At 41.2% G+C, this 16,098-nt stretch overlaps 1 long non-coding RNA gene across 1 annotated transcript in view; it reads left to right on the top strand.

Moving 5' to 3' along the window:
• Positions 1 to 5,232, top strand: part of LOC114470856 (uncharacterized) — a 33,126-nt gene extending 27,894 nt beyond the window's left edge. The window contains exons 2-3 of the long non-coding RNA XR_003674917.1: positions 2,652 to 2,753; positions 5,172 to 5,232. This is a non-coding gene — a long non-coding RNA (uncharacterized LOC114470856). The remainder of the gene's footprint in view (positions 1 to 2,651; positions 2,754 to 5,171) is intronic.
• The last annotated feature ends 10,866 nt before the right edge of the window (positions 5,233 to 16,098 follow it).

Below are 16,098 nucleotides of genomic sequence, written 5' to 3'. Positions count from 1 at the left end.
ATTTTTACTGCTGCTCTCAATGTGAGCGCTCTCTCAGTGAAGGACTCATTATGTCTGGCTCTGTTCACGGACTCCAAAGGAGCACATTGGTGTTTATACTCGGTTCATTCACTGTTGCATTACCTGCAAGAGAGGGAGAGAGAGCTGAAAATATACACGGACACGCGACCAATTTGGTCGCAGTCTCGAGCCCTGTGTTTACACATTAAAAAAAGCTACAATATCTGCTGACTAATAGAGCTTATGGGCTGATATTTTATGGAACATGTTTGTGCATTATGGTCACTGCATTAGTGTTACTGTATTTATTTCCATTTATAATGCAACTATTTTCTAAAAAAAATAAATAAACAGCAAAAATAATTACAATAGTGTTTTTATTGCTGCAGAATGTAGTTTATTTTATATCTGATAATCCATCCATCCATTTTCTTCCACTTTTTTCCGGGGCCGGGTCGCGGAGGCAGCAGTCTCAGCAGAGATGCCCAGACCTCCCGATCCACGCACACCTCCTCCAGCCGTTCTGGGGGGACGGCTGGAGGAGGTATCCGCGATCTTGTCCTTTCGGTCATTACCCAAATCTCATGACCATAGGTGAGGGTAGGAACGTAGATCGATTAGTAAATTGAGAGCTTTGCCCCCCGGCTCAGCTCCCTCTTCACCACAACAGTCCGATTCAGCGACCGCATCACTGCTGACGCCGCACCGATTTGTCTGTCTCACGCTCCATCCTACCATCACTCGTGAACAAGACCCCGAGATACTTGAACTCCTCCACTTGAGGCAAGGACTCTCCACCGACCCAGAGAGGGGAAGCGACCTTTTTCCAGTGGAGAACCATGGCCTCCGATTTGGAGGTGCTGATCCTCATCCCGGCCGCTTCACACTCTGCTGCAAACCGCCCCAGTACACGCTGAAGGTCCCGATTTGATGAAGCCAACAGAATAACATCTGCAAACAGCAGAGATGAAATCCTGAGGTTCCCAAATCGGACTCCCTCCGGTACCTGGCTGCACTTAAAAATTCTGTCCATAAAAGCACCACGTGCGACACGGTCGAACGCCTTCTCCAGGTCCACAAAGCACATGTGGACTGGTTGGACGAACTCCCACGAACCCTCGAGCACCCGATGAAGGATATAGAGCTAGTCCAGTGTGCCGCGACCCGGACGAAAACCGCATTGTTCCTCCTGAATCCGAGCTTCGACTTTCAGCCGGATCCTCCTCTCCAGCACCCTGGAGTAGACCTTGCCAGGGAGGCTGAGGAGTGTGATCCCTCTGTAGTTGGAGCACACCCTCTGATCTCCCTTCTTAAAGAGAGGGACCACCACCCCGGTCTGCCAATCCAGAGGCACTGTCCCCAACTGCCATGCGATGTTGCAGAGATGTGTCATAAAGACAGTCCTACAACATCCAGAGACATAAGGTACTCTGGACGAATCTCATCCACCCCGGAGCCCTGCCCCCAAGGAGATTTCCAACCACCTAGGTGACTTCAGTCCGGGTGATGGGCGAGTCTGCCTCTGAGTCCCCAGACTCTGCTTCCTCATTGGAAAACGTGGCAGTGGGATTGAGGAGACCCTTGAAGTATTCCTTCCACTGCCCAACAACATCCCCAGTTGAGGTCAGCAGCTCCCCCCTGCATTGTAAACACCAGAGACTTTACTGCCATAGCTGCAAACGGCCACATCGACAATGGAGGAGGAGAACATGGTCCCCTCAGACTCCATGCCTCCCACCTCCCTCGGGATCTGGGAGAAGCTCATCCGGAGGTGGGAGCTAAAGACCCCACTGACAGAGGGATCCACCAGACATCCCCAACAGACCCTCACCACACGTTTGGGCCTGCCAGGTCTGACCAGCTTCCTCCCTTGCCAGCGGATCCAGCTCACCACCAGGTGGTGGTTGGTTGACAGCCCCTCTCTTCACCAGAGTGTCCGAGACACGCGGGCGGAGATCAGAGGATACAACTACAAAGTCGACGTCACGGTCCTTGTTTTTATACTGTCCATAAAGGGTCTTCTGAACTGCGCTTAGTCTGACCCATCACCAAGGACCTGTTTGACATGGGAGACCCTACCAGGGGAATAATGCCCCAGACAACATAGCTCCTTGGATCATTCGGGCACTCAAACAACCCCACCACATTAAGGTGGCAGTTCACGGGGTTGATATCTGGTAATGAGTTATATAAAGTTATGGTTGATAAATAACTCTGAAATTTCCTATAATTAAAGTAGATCAAATGATGATTTAATCATTAATTACTGAGAGCATTACTAATGGCATATTCTGGTGTAATAATCATAATATTTACATTAGTCTAATGGGACCAGCTTTGTCTGTGAACACGTAAAATATAAAACATATTGTGTTTTACATGTTAGGATGGATGAATAGTGACGTTAGTTTTATGCTAACATTTATTTAACATTTATTTAACTCAAAGTCAAACTGTTTCCACTAAAGACCTTCATTTACAAATTCATGGGAATTTAAATTCTTCAGCCACAAAATCAAAGCATTTTCCTCCACATCATGTGATCTCTGAACAAACTGATCCTTTTAGTCCATTTCAAAGTGATAACAGTGCAAAGGATGGATGAATATTTCTAGATCCTTTATGTTCATTCTGTCTCTTCCATCCTTCAGGTGGAGATGATTCCATGCTGATGTTGTAGGTGAATGGAGGCATCTGAAGGAGGATTGTGGAACCACTCAGCCGTGACAGCAAACATGGACTCCTCAGAAAAGGTGAGAAATGAGTGAATTAAAGTCTTTCAGCAAAACCAGTGTTGAACCAGTGAAGGACACCTTTAAAGCTGAACATCAGCTGGACTTCTGGTGGAACATGTGACCTTCAACTGCTCAATGACAGACAGGAAGTACAACAACAGATCAGCCGTCACATGATGAGCCCTGATAGGAAATGTCAGCTTTTACACACATAGGTGTCTATAAAAGGTCAGGCTCCGCCCATACGGTGCCTATAATACGGTCAGGTTCCGCCCATACTCTGCCTATAATACGGTGGCGATAAAAAGTCAGGCTCCGCCCATGCGGTGCCTATAAAAGGTCAGGCTCCGCCCATACGATGTCTAAAAAAAAAGGTGAGACTCCGCCCATACGGTGCCTATAAAAGGTCAGGCTCCGCCCATACAGTGCCTATAAAAAGTCAGGCTCACACCACTGTTATGTGGCTCTGCTGCTCCACAGGCCACTGTGTGTAGCCGGCGTAGCAATCCAAAGCTACGTAGTAGGTCCAGAGTTACCACATCTACCGGACTATAACGGTTTAATTTACCAAAATCTGGAGGTGAAATACTATTTTAGAGTAATTACGCTGCTGGTTCACTGAGAAATTATTAGAACTGACTGAGTTATCTGCTGTTTAATATTTGTTGCTAACGCTAGCCTCTGCAGCCGACAGGCGCGTCACCAAATACGCATGCATAAGGCAATATACCGAGGCTGGCAAACTTAGTGAGTCTATTTTCATTTACCTTCCGGTTAATTGATTTATTGATTATCGGCCCAGGCCTAGTCCCACAGTGTTTACTGGTTGGTGGTGCTGGGGTGAGAGAGACCGGGGGCACCGCAGCACCTCGTCCTCCCTCCCACCACAGCACCTCATCTTCACGGGGGGTCCTGCCTATAGGTCTTGCTGGTCTCTGTAGATCCTCTCCCTCCAGAGTTTCACGTGCACCTTGTCCTCCAGCAGTGCCTGATAAGCCAATGTGCGTCTTTACGCATTGTGAGTGCGCTCCTTTTAATAAAAGCTACAGGTGTTGCAGCCAATTGATCAGCAGTGTTGCACAATGATCATGTGATTTTGATTAATGTTAATATTATTAATGTAAAACTGTATTTGTAGGCATGTATGTCACTCACTCTCTGGGACGTCAGTATACTTTTTTCTTCCTTTATTTTTGTAAATATATCCTTAATATATGAAATGTGTTGTGAAATGTGCAATGTTGGATTATTTCACACATACAGTATCTATTTCACAGAGTTGTCTTTAATTTCATCCTTACCTGTTGGGGGCGGAGTTTCCCGTTTCTCATGATTTTGTGCGTACGGCAGAGTCAGAGCTGATGTGGAGGTGCACACTAGGGCTGAACGATTTTGGAAAATAATCTGATAATGATTATTATTGCGATTTAATACGATTATATTTTCAAGGGCCTCTTGTCATGTATTTTTCAATGAACACGAGCAATAAATCAGTTTCATAATAAACTATTTCAGATCTATTTAAATAAATATAAAATGTAAATTTTAAAGCACAGATTACAACAATAAAGCAAACAAATCTGTGACTTTACCTCTTCAATATATCTAACTTCATGTTTCATGTGGACTGCACGTCTTAAACTCTCTGAACAGAACAGGTCCAGAAAGAAAATACAGCCTTTGAGATTAAAAAAATTAATTTTATGATATTGCGATAATATTGCAAATGCAATTAATCGTTCAGCCCTAGTGCGCACATTATCTCGCCAGGTATTTTTTTAATAAGTCCCAAATGTTGCTTATATGTGGCGTATGCTTTATTTTGTACGTACGCAGTGTTTATAAATAAGGCCCCAGATCAACGTGTTCTCACTGTGTGACATCATTGATCTGACTTTTTAGCAGCGTTAGCGTCTGTTACTGCCTTTAACTGAGCTTATCTTATACAGAACACTAGTCTGACTCTTATTGTGAAAAGACTTCCCACTGTGGTGTTTATTTGGACATCAAAGGAACAGCTACAGTTACAAGTAGCAACTAGCAACACAATCAGGAGGTCATCAGTTAGACAGGTTACCATTTAAAGCACAACTTGTCTGTTTGATCCTTTTCAACAAACCAATCTGAGCTTCTCCTCATATTTTCTCCTCATTATTTAATAAGATGTAAATAAGCTTCAAATCCCTTCATTTGATCAGAGTGCTAATGTCCATCCCTGCTACTGAGCTGTGGAGGCAGTGATGCTTTGGTCAATGTTCTGCTGGTAAACTTTGGTTCCTGAAGTCCATGTGGATGTTCTATTGAAGTTGATCTCCTACTGAAGCCTAATGCTATGTCTGATCCATCTTTAACAGCCACTGTTCTTTCTAGGAACACATTTAGAAACAAATGTTTGTTTGGTTCCTTCTCTGTGTTTAATCTCTAACTGTTCTACAGGACTCTGGAAGCCAGAACAAAGTGACACCTCAACGTTCTCAGGACAACAAAGCTCAGCCACAACAAAAAAACAAATCTAAGAGAAAAACTTCAGCCACAGTTAAAGCTAAACATACATGTGACCAGTGTGGAAAGGCTTTTACCAGGAAATCACACCTCACTGTACATCAAAGAATCCATTCTGGATCAAAGCCATTCAGCTGTGATCAGTGTGGAAAGGCTTTCACCTTGAAAGCAAACCTCACTGTACATCAAAGAATCCATTCTGGATCAAAGCCATTCAGCTGTGACCAGTGTGGAAAGGCTTTTACCTTTAAGTCAGCCCTCACTATACATCAAAGAATCCATTCTGGATCAAAGCCATTCAGCTGTGACCAGTGTCGAAAGGTTTTTACCTGTAAATCAACCCTCACTATACATCAAAGAATCCATTCTGGATCAAAGCCATTCAGCTGTGACCAGTGTCGAAAGGCTTTTACCTGTAAATCATCCCTCACTAGACATCAAAGAATCCATTCTGGATCAAAGCCATTCAGCTGTGGCCAGTGTCGAAAGGCTTTTATCTGGAAATCAACCCTCACTATACATCAAAGAATCCATTCTGGATCAAAGCCATTCAGCTGTGACCAATGTGGGAAGGCTTTTACTAATAGTTCTGCCTTAATAAGTCACAAAATCATTCATACTGGAGTTAAGAAGTTTGAATGTGACGAGTGTGGAAAAGCTTTTGCTTTAAAGCGACACCTGAAACACCATCAGCTTATTCACACTGGAGAGAAACCTCACACGTGTGATGAATGTGGAAAGACTTTTAGGCATTCTGGAACCCTCAGTCAACATGTCCTCTTTCATCGTGCATCTTCAGATGCAGCGACCAGCTGCATCTGAAGAGAGAGAAAACTGGGCCCAGAAAATGCCACCAAAAATGGAAGAGAACTTTAAGCTCCTCAAAGAAGAGCTTAAAGAAATGATTAAGGACATGATTAAGGACATGAGACAGGATTTCACGTCCTTAGGAGAGGAAATATCTACGAAGATTGAGATGAAGATGGAGAACATGACGAATGCCTTGGAGAAATCATTGAAAATACTGGAGAATGATGTCAAGGTACTGAAAGAAGAAAATGCAAAGAATGTTGAAAAGATAAAAACGCTGGATGCGAGGGTTGAAGATTTGGAAAGAAAAGAAAGAGAAAAGGATGTCATCATCACGGGCCTAAAGATAAGGCCAAGGAGCTACGCCAGTGCAACAAGAAAAGCAGAGGATCCGACCATCGAAGACGAAAAATCGATTGAAGAACAGGTGATTGATTACCTGGACTCAAAAGGTATTGAAGTGAACCCAGACAACATCAACTACTGCCAGCTGCTGCCAAAACGCAAAGACACCAGAGATGTGAAAATTACATTCACCAACGTGAAATATAAAGCTGAAATAATGAAACAAGGAAGAAAACTGGCGGGAACGATGGTGTTTATGAACGAGAACCTGACGAAGCAGAATGCAAGTATCGCATGGAAAGCACGCCAACTGAAGAAAGGAGGGAAAATTGTGAAAACTTGGACCAGAGGCTGCAGGATTTACATTACACCCCTAGGAGGAGAAAATGGAAAACCCGTTCTACTCCAAAGGATGGAAGACCTGGAAAAATACGAATGAGGTACCTAAAAGCCAAGAACACTGATAAAAATCATGGATATGGACAGAACCACTAAAAATCATCCACAACATCATCAACATCAACAACGGGAGATTAATCAAGTAGATGAAGTGGACCCAAATAACTTTTCACATTGGAAACAATACACGAACTGCCATTACTACACAGAGAATGACTTCAAAGTGGAAAATAAGAAGGAAAAAGGTCTGTCACTTGTTCACTGTAATTGTCGCAGTATGTATGCAAATTTTGAAGACATTAAGGATTACATCTCTACTTTGTATAGGTTTGATATAATAGCACTATCAGAAACTTGGATGACAGAAAAAAAAGGCATGGATTTTATGATAAAAGGATATAAATTTGTCTATGAGAACAGATTATATAAGCCAGGAGGAGGTGTAGCACTATTCATAAAAGAAAATATTGAGATGGAGATTATGGAGTCTTTGAGTTTAACTGTGGAAGAAGTAATGGAATGTATAACAGTGAAAATTACAAGTCCAGAGGGACGTAAGATAATAATCTGTTGTTGTGCACCTGACTGTAAAATAGACATATTTAATGAGAAATTAACTAAAATGATAGAAGAAATTAAAAATAAGAGATTACTGATATGTGGAGACTTCAATATAAACATTTTAAATCCTTTAAAAAATACACACATTGAAGACTTTACTAATTACATGTACACAAATGGATTAAAACCTCCCATAACGCAACCAAACAGAATTAATAAACACAGCTCAACACTGATAGATAACATCTTCACAAACATACAAAACACAGATGTAAAGAGTGGTATATTAATAAATGACATCTCTGATCATTTACCAATATTTATGATACTAAACGCAAAAGAGAAGAAGAACCGTGAAAATCATAACACACAGACATACAGGAGACTGGAAGGAGAAAAACAATTAGAAAACTTTAAACAACAGATGAAAAGAGAGACGTGGGAGAGTGTCTTCAAGGAAGAAGACGTGAACGTAGCATATGACACATTTACAGACACAATAACGACAATATACGATAAATGCTGCCCTTTGAAACACATAACAACCACAAGTAAAATAAACAATGTACCATGGATTAATAAAAAAATAGCCAACGTATGCAAAAAGAAAAACATATTATATAAAAAATATATAACAGAAAAAACATTAAAAGCAGAACTACGTTACAAAAAATACAGAAACAAAGTTAATAATTTACTAAGAGAAAAAAAAAGAGAATATTATGAAAAACAATTAAAAGAGAATAAAAACAAAAACAAAAAGTTGTGGGAAATAATAAACAATATAACCATGCGCAAATGCAAAGAAAAAAATGCAGACCATTTTATAATAAACAATGTAAAAGAATACAATAAAAACATAATAGCACAAGAACTCAACAGTTTTTTCATAAATTCTGGAAAAAACACAGAGAAAGGAATAAATAAACACCCAACACTTAAATGGAACCATTATGACAATGAGAAGAAAGACATTGATAAGTACCTTGTACTTGAATAAGTAACAGAAGCAGAGGTGGAGAGAATAATCACTACCTGTACCTCAAAAAAATCCAGAGACGTTAATAATCTTTTTTTTTTTTTTTTTTTTTTTTTTTCCCTCGGGGGCCCCCGGGTTGCCCGCTCTTGCTGCTGGCCTGGCTGCTTCCGGGGCCCGGGGGCGGCTCGTGGGTTTTGCAGTGGCGGTTCTTGGAAATACATTTGTCATGGATGCACTGGCCTTGGGCTGTGGGATAACACTCATACTGGGCTCAACCACAGACACGTTGTTCCCAAATACCTGTTCTATGGAATTTCCACTCACTTCTTCCTCTGCTCACAGCCACCACCATTATTCCTAAGCCGCACACTGGTCACCAAACTGGCTTGATAACTCAACAATAAGCACAATATACACAACCACAATTTCACATCGCATCACTTGAAATCTATCGACTACTCCCCACCCATTCCATTTCCTATCTTGTATTCCTCTTCCCTGTTAACTTCCCCACCCCTCTCCAACCCCTCACCTTGGTGTAACACTGCCCTCTCTTTTTTTACATCCTCCCTTTAATAAAGTATTTCTTACCCTTCCCTAGGGAGGGCTGGTGATGGTCACAATTATCCAATGAAATAAATAAATTTATTTAATTGCAATAACAAAATATGCATTGCTGTTAAAAGATTGCACTTCTTGTAGTGTTAACCTTCGACAGAATGTGCAGACAAGAGACGTTAATAATCTAACTATGAGTCTAATAAAAACCATAACAGCTGAAATAACCCCGCCACTAACACATATAAGTAATCTATCATTCAAGAATGGTGTTTTCCCAGAAAAGATGAAAATTGCAAAAATCAAACCGATTTACAAGGGTGGAGAAAAATGGAATTTTACTAATTATCGACCTATATCAATATTACCACAATTATCAAAAATTCTGGAAAAACTGTTCATGAACAGACTCGACAAATTTATAGAAGACAATAATATACTACATGAAGGACAATATGGATTTAGAAAAGGACGTTCAACAGCAATGGCTATAATTGACATCACGGAGAATATAAGAGAAGCATTAGAAAAAAAACTATTTGTATTCGGAATTTTTCTGGACCTAAAAAAAGCCTTTGACACAATTAATCATGATATTCTAGAACAAAAACTTCAAAATTACGGAATAAAGTACAACGCCTTAAAATGGATTAAAGGCTATATGACAAATAGGAAACAATATGTTGACTTTGAAGAACACATATCAAAATGCCAAACTATACAATGTGGTGTTCCACAGGGTTCAATTTTAGGGCCAAAACTGTTCATTCTATACATAAACGACATTTTCAAAGTCTCAAATTGCCTCAAACTAACGTTGTTTGAAGATGACACAACCATTCTATGCACAGGCAAAGACATTAACACTCTAATAGAGTCAACAAATGAGGAACTATTAAAAATTCAAACTTGGTTAGATGTAAACAAATTAGCCCTAAACGTCAGTAAAACAAAATTCATTAATTTCGAAAAGAGAAATAAAATGGTGGATATAAGACTGAAACTAAACATGGAAATAATAGAACAAGTAAAAGAATATAGGGTACTAGGAGTGTGGATGGACGACAAGCTGACCTGGAAAAAACATATACAAATAGTTAAAAACAAAGTGGCCAAAAGCAGTTACATCCTATGGAAGCTTCAACAAATCCTACACACCAAATCACTTAAAACAATCTATTCTTCACTCATAGCATCGCAATTAAACTACTGCTCCGAAATATGGGGAAATAACTACAAAACGTATCTTGAACCACTATTTAAACAACAAAAAAAAGCTATAAGAATTTTACATAAAGTACCATACAACACACACAAACAAATTATTTGAGAAGTCAAAATACCTAAAACTGCAAGAAATAATACACTACAACACACAAATACACGCATTTAGGGCTGCATCAAAAAAACTACCACATCGAATACAAAAACGTTTCACATACAATCAAAATCCCTATGAATTCAGACATAATAATGTGTTTAGACCAAACAGGGTCATATCAAACGTTGGCAAACATAGTACTGTGCATAGAGCCATGAACCTCTGGAACAGCCTTGACGAAGAGACACAACAGTCAGATAATCTGAAACAATTTAAGGACAAAACGAGGAGTACATTTTTACACACATACAGATCTCAAGTCAACTCTTCATTGAACGAACTTTACGTTTGGAGAGTTGGGGGAACGTAAACAACGACTGGAAAAGAAAGCCCGAGGAAATACGGAAGAAAAAGACTGTGAGGAGGAGTAACAACAGGAACAATGACTGCAGACGAGAACACATCACAAAAAAAAAAAAAAAAAAAAGGGAAGAAACGAGGTTGGATGTAAAATTATCTGTGTTCAAATTAGGGGACGGATCTGGATAAGCATAATGCTTTTTTCCGTCGCCCTTTCCGGCATGAAAAAGGATGTGATTTTGCTCTGAATGTCAAATGAATTTCTGTGAATGCGACCATGTCGGAAATGAACTGAATAAATAAATAAATAAATAAGCTCACAGATGTGAACAGTGTGGAAAGACTTTTACACTAAGATCACATTTAACGACTCACATGCTGACTCACTCCAGATCAGAGTTGTATCGCTGTGACCACTGTGGGAAAATATATAAACAGAAACATAATCTCATCATCCACCTGAGATCTCACACTGGACATGAAGTGTGTCCCTGTGACCAGTGTGACAAAGTTTTTACAACATATCAACAGTTAAAATGTCACCAAATCAGCCACTCATCAGAAAGACCTCATAAATGTGACACATGTGGAAAATCTTACAAGAGTAAATATGACCTTAATCGCCACCAACGAGTTCATGAGAAGAATGTTTTCAGATGTGATGAGTGTGGGAAGACCTTCTGAACTTCATCTGTTCTCCACTCACATCTGTGTGGATGGAGACATGGAGCAGGAATCATCTTCAGATCCCAGTGACACACGGATGGTGACGACACCTTCTGGTTCCAGTGTTGGACTGAAGAACCCAGAGATCAGGCTGCACAGGATTCCAACATAAACCTGCTGTCAGCTGGAAAATGGACACCAACAGTTCAGGAAGTTGTTGATCTTTGAAGGTGTGGTCTGAAAGAAAAGATCAATACAATGATCAGTTGGAAAGGAAGCAGGAAGAAGTTTCCCTTTGTTCACTTTCTATACAGGATATACATTCTATAGCTTCTGTATTCATACATGATGTATATCAGAGCTGTTAAACTAGTTTTAGTTGATGGTTCAAATACGGACCAGTTTGTGTCTATATTTGTCTAAACATCTGGAATAATATCATCAGGATCATTTAAATTAAGTTCATTTAAATTAAGTTGATCTAAACTTATTAAACCTGATCAGATTCAGTAAACCATTGATCCCTGAGGGGAAATATGGTGACAATAATGCTGTTCTCATTCATCCATCTTTATATGACATATGATTATTAATAATTAAAAAGGAGCAGTAAGAATAATCCATGTCAGTACAATCTATAGCTACCTTTCAATTAGAGCTTACACATGGTTTTAATTTACACTTTTATTTTGACATTTGTTTTTGTTTAATTATGATTTTCTTTATTTATTATGCTTTTTGTTTACTCATGCACCAAGATGGCGCCGCGGATGGTCGCCTCGGTACTGCGCTCTCTCGTAGTTGTTGTGTTTTTCTTTATTTTTGTAGTTTATTGCTCCCCTTCTCTGGTCTCTTTCACCAGAGAAGAACTATTACAAGTAGGACAGTCCTCTGCTGATCTTTTTTCACCGGTTCTCATTGAACCAGAAAGTTATGCGGAGATTCTCACCGGTGGAGCAGCAGCTCTCTATGGAATTTGCAGAAGACGCCGCAGACGCAGACGGGGTAAACGAGCAGGCGCGCTTGTTAAACTGAGGCAGCGGGGATTACGCACTGCGCTTCCATCCATTCACCTGGCGAATGTCCGCTCACTGGCAAATAAAATGGATGAACTGCTGCTTCTAAACACCAGAAACTCGGACTTTTGCAGATCCGCCGCCCTGTGTTTTACTGAAACCTGGTTCAGTGAACTCATCCTGGACAGCTCTTTACATCTACCGGACTTTCAGCTCCTCAGAGCGGACCGCGTAAAAGAGCTCTGTGGGAAGACAAGGGGAGGCGGAATATGCTTTTACATTAACCAAGGTTGGTGTACAGATGTCACAGTGTTGAAACAGACGTGTAGCCCTAATCTGGAGAGTTTTTTTATAAACTGTAAACCGTTCTATTCTCCACGGGAGTTCTCCTCGTTTGTTATGGTCGGTGTTTACATCTCACCTCAGGCTTGCGTAACAGAGGCGTTACAGCACCTGGCTGACCAGATAGCAGATGTGGAGAAAAAACATCCCGACTCTTTGCTAATCATTCTCTGGGATTTTAACAGAGCAAATCTAACCCACGAACTCCCAAAATACAGACAGCACATAAAGTGTCCCACCAGGGGTGCTAACACACTGGATCACTGCTACACTGCAATAAGGGATTCATATCACTCTGTTCCCCGTGCAGCTTTGGGGCTCTCCGATCACTGTCTGATTCACCTCATCCCGACCTACAGGCAGAAGTTTAAATCTGCTAAACCTGTAGTAAGGACTGTAAAGAAATGGACAGAGGAGTCAAAGCAGGAGTTACAGGACTGCTTTGACTGCACTGATAAGAGTGTTTTTGAAGCTGCATCAGACAACCTAGATGAACTGACTGACACTGTGACATCTTGCATCAGCTTCTGTGAGGACATGTGTGTGCAGACCAAGACTTTCTGCACATACAACAACAACAAACCCTGGTTCACACCTCAACTTAGGATGCTACGTCAGGCTAAGGAGGAAGCCTACAGGAGTGGGGACAGGGACCTGTTCAGGCAGGCCAAGTACACACTATCCAGGGAGATCAAAGTAGCCAAGAGGTGCTACACTGAGAAGCTAAAACAAAGCTTCTCAAACAAAGATCCTTCTGCAGTGTTGAAAAGCCTGCATGAAGTTACCAACTACAGGAAACCCTCCCCCCACCCTACTGGTAACAAAAGACTAGCTAGAGACCTGAACAGCTTCTACTGCAGGTTTTCACACCCACCCCCCCAGCTCATTAGCATCAGCCCATCACCTGGACTCTGCCCTTCCTGCTCCCCCTACTCCCCCCCCTACCTCACCCTCTGTCCCCCCACCTGCCCTGAAGATCAATGAAAGAGATGTGTGCCAGATTTTCAAAAAACAAAAGATCAAAAAGGCTCCAGGACCAGACGGAGTGTCTCCTTCCTGCCTGAAAGCCTGTGCTGAGCAGCTGGCCCCCATCTTCACACGGATCTTCAACACATCACTGGAGCTGTGTGAAGTACCTTCCTGCTTCAAAAGTTCCAGCATCATCCCAGTCCCCAAGAAACCTGCCATCACAGGACTCAATGACTATCGACCCATTGCTCTGATGTCTGTAGTCATGAAGTCCTTTGAGAGGCTGGTTCTGAGCCACCTGAAGAAGATCACAGGACCCCTGCTGGACCCTCTGCAGTTTGCCTATCGGGCAAACAGGTCTGTCGAGGATGGAGTCAACATGGGACTGAACTACATCCTGCATCACCTCGACTCCCCAGGGACCTACGCTAGGATCCTGTTTGTGGATTTCAGCTCTGCGTTCAACACCATCATCCCGGACATCCTTCACCAGAAACTCACCCAGCTCACAGTGCCGGCCTCCACCTGTCAGTGGATCACCAACTTCCTGACTGACAGGAAGCAGCAAGTAAGGCTGGGAAGCATCACATCTGGCACCCGGTCACTCAGCACTGGCGCCCCCCAGGGGTGTGTTCTCTCCCCACTGCTATTCTCCCTCTACACCAATGACTGCACCTCAGGGGACCCCTCTGTGAAACTCCTGAAGTTTGCAGATGACAACACCGTCATCGGTCTCATCCGGGACGGGGACGAGTCTGCCTTCAGACGGGAGGTGGAACAGCTGGCTCTTTGGTGCAGTCAGAACCATCTGGAACTGAACCCGTTCAAGACCGTGGCAATGACAGTGGACTTCAGGAGAAATCCCCCCCCACTCACCCCCCTTACCATTTTAAATAGGGAATTGGCTACCGTGGTTTCCTTCAGGTTCTTGGGATCCACAATCTCACAGGACCTGAAGTGGACCTCCCACATAGACTCAACCAGGAAAAAGGCACAGCAGAGGATGTACTTCCTGCATCAGCTGAGGAAGTTCAACCTGCCCCAGGAGCTGCTGACCATGTTCTACACCTCCATCATTTAGTCTGTTCTGTGCACCTCCATCACTGTCTGGTTTGGATCTACAACCAAACTAGACAGACACAGACTACAAAGGATAATCAGGACTGTAGAAAAGATCATTGGTGTCGATCTGCCCTCCATCCAAGACTTATACCTGTCCAGGGTCAGAAAACGGGCAGGTAACATCACTACAGACCCCTCTCACCCTGCACACAATCTGTTTAAACTCCTCCCTTCAGGCAGACGCTACAGATCACTGTACGCCAAAACTTCCCGCCATAAAAACAGTTTCTTCCCCCAGGCTGTCACTGTGATCAACACTAAACAGTCAAAGAGTGTCAGACCTGGTTCTGTGAAAAAACCCTGGAACCAAAAATAACAACCCTGGATCAATTTGACACTGAGAATGTTCATGTACATACCTTTAATTTAAATGTTCTCCTGCACTACGTATCAATGCTCTACTGCACTATTTTCCTTTTATTATTATTATATTTTATTATTATCTTTCTTTTCTATTTTTTCCTCCTTTTTATCTTATTTTTTATTTTTATTTTTTATTTATTTATTTTTTATACTATTATTATTATTATTTTTATTATTATTATTATTATTATTATTATTATTATTATTATTATTATTATTATTATTATTATTATTATTATTATTATTATCTTGTTATTTTATCGAGTTTGCACATTCTAGTCTAACTACTGTTTATATTTATACTTATGTTTATACTTATCATCTTTTCTAGTTGATTGTTTATTATTGAATGTTTTCACTATTGGAGAGAGCACAGTTGACCAAGTCAAATTCCTCGTGTGTACAACATACACTTGGCGAATAAAGATGATTCTGATTCTGATTCATAGGAGTTGAAAACCAATATTTTCTGGAAAAAAATAGATAAAAATTGATTTACCGTATTTTTCGGACTATAAGGCGCACTTAAATCCTTTAATTTTCACAAAAATCGACAGTGCGCCTTATGTATGAAATGAATATGTCAAAATGTTTTAGTACAACTTTGGTAAACTATGAAGCTGCACTGCTTGATGGATTTTTGGCTCTTCAGGGCTACCGTAGTCAGGAGCCTCGTGGAGTGATATGTACCTGTACTGTGCTTCAACATACTGAACTGAAAAAGTGAGTCATGTTCTATATTTTATGTTTTAAACCTGAACAATTTTGAGTTATTGTTAATGAGTTGAATACATTTTGACTTATCAGACTATTTTGTTTTGCTTAATGCGTCTTAATAATAATAATATTAACAAACCGGTGCGCCTTATAGTCCAGTGCGCCTTATGTATGAAAATAGGCCCAGTCAGACCCATTCATTGATAGTGCGCCTTATAATCCGGTGCGCCTTATGGTCCGAAAAATACGGTAATAGTGGCCTCTGTAAGCTCTGTTAATGTTTGCCAGTTATTTCAATTCAACTTTATTTATATACAGTAGCTCAGAATACAA

Source organism: Gouania willdenowi, chromosome 10 (assembly GCF_900634775.1).
Source record: "Gouania willdenowi chromosome 10, fGouWil2.1, whole genome shotgun sequence".
NCBI lineage: Eukaryota > Metazoa > Chordata > Actinopteri > Blenniiformes > Gobiesocidae > Gouania > Gouania willdenowi.
The sequence above is the reverse complement of the archived record's forward strand: the minus strand, read 5'-3'. Positions and strand labels throughout refer to the sequence as shown.